The following is a 1619-nucleotide window of genomic DNA, read 5'->3' on the forward strand; positions in this document are numbered from 1 at the left end:
AATCGGAGAATATTGCAAGAATGATTTTGAAAACCATGATGTTGAATGAATGGAAAGTATTATGACGTATTTTTTAGTTAAAAGTAGATAATTTTTAACAGCCTTGAAATGTATTTCTAGCTGCCATATACATCCACAAAATTTATAAACGCTATTTTTAACATCAGTAAAAGAGTAAACAATAATTTGAATTATTTATTAGATCAATTAGAATTTTATATTTTTCCAATACATTACAATTCTCAATGACATAATTGTTTTACTTGACTAAAACACAACAAAAGGATATAAAATTAAAAATACCCTTTTATTGATTTTTAATCCCTTAAGAATGTTACATAAAAATCGGAGAGAAACTACAACATAATTATTTTACCAACAAAACTACATATTATGGAAAACAACCACGGGGGGGGGGGAGTTTTGCATCTTGTATTGCTTGGTTTGCAATATTTGCAACATATTATGTTAAACAGAAGTAAATATTTACCATTTTAGCAGAAAATATCAAATCAAAACTTGAGAGAAAAACTGTGGAACTTTTATTCATTTATCATCACTAAGACTCGAGATATATATTTCATCCATAAGGTCACTCTTATTACCAGACTTAACAAAGTTTATCACTGAAAACAATGATTCACAAGAATAAGTAGATGAAAAAACTGACAGTAATGTAGTTGCGAGGTTCTTCAGACACACAAAATTTTGTGGAATAATATTGCAAGTCCTTAATACCTGGTTTTCCGCATTTCTCTCTGTTACTCCAGACTCTAATCGCTCCTTTTCAATATTTTCAAAGTTAACTCAAAGGTCAACAAATTTCTGTCTCCAAATTGAGCTACCTTGAAATTCAATCAACTGCATTTCAAAATCATCCTTATCTATCCATGAAAACATCTGCAAGTTTAGTTCATCCAGTTTTATACTGTCCGAAAACTTAATGAATTTTGCAGTCTTCAAGTTCTGTGAACTTAGCAAATGATATTTAAGCACTGCTGTCTTGGCTTTAGATTTCTGCTTACCATGACTCCCAAGTCTTTTTAACACATTCTGTATGATCAAGCTCTACTTCACCTAGTTTATAGCTTCGAGGGTTATTTTCATTACAGTACCATTTCTGTCAATCACTTATGCCTCGTCTACAAGTCAATAAAATATTTTATAATTTCATGGGCAAAAGCAAATACATTTTGATAATCTCAGTTTTAATTTAGAATTATGCTCAAAAATATGGCTAAATATGTAATGGATTTTTAAACTGACAATATATAAAACATAAAATAAATATTAGCAACTATACTATTACTGAGGTCACATCCTTGAAACTGTCACATCCTTGAAACTGTCACATCCTTGAAACTGTCACATCCTTGAAACTGCCACATCCTTGAAACTGTCACATCCTTGAAACTGTCACATCCTTGAAACTGTCACATCCTTGAAACTGTCACATCCTTGAAACTGTCACATCCTTGAAACTGTCACATCCTTGAAACTGTCACATCCTTGAAACTGTCACATCCTTGAAACTGTCACATCCTTGAAACTGTCACATCCTTGAAACTGCCACATCCTTGAAACTGTCACATCCTTGAAACTGTCACATCCTTGAAACT

The 1619-nt window shown here is 31.7% G+C and overlaps 1 protein-coding gene across 1 annotated transcript in view; it reads right to left on the bottom strand.

The window, feature by feature from the left end:
- Positions 1 to 345: 345 nt before the first annotated feature.
- Positions 346 to 1619, bottom strand: part of Dhc93AB (Dynein heavy chain at 93AB) — a 646785-nt gene continuing 645511 nt past the window's right edge. The window contains exon 70 of the mRNA XM_070089003.1: positions 346 to 1619. This exon is cut by the window's right edge and continues 801 nt beyond it. The gene's annotated coding sequence lies outside the window, so the exon portion shown is untranslated.

This window comes from Cherax quadricarinatus, chromosome 27 (genome assembly GCF_038502225.1).
Source record: "Cherax quadricarinatus isolate ZL_2023a chromosome 27, ASM3850222v1, whole genome shotgun sequence".
Taxonomy (NCBI): domain Eukaryota; kingdom Metazoa; phylum Arthropoda; class Malacostraca; order Decapoda; family Parastacidae; genus Cherax; species Cherax quadricarinatus.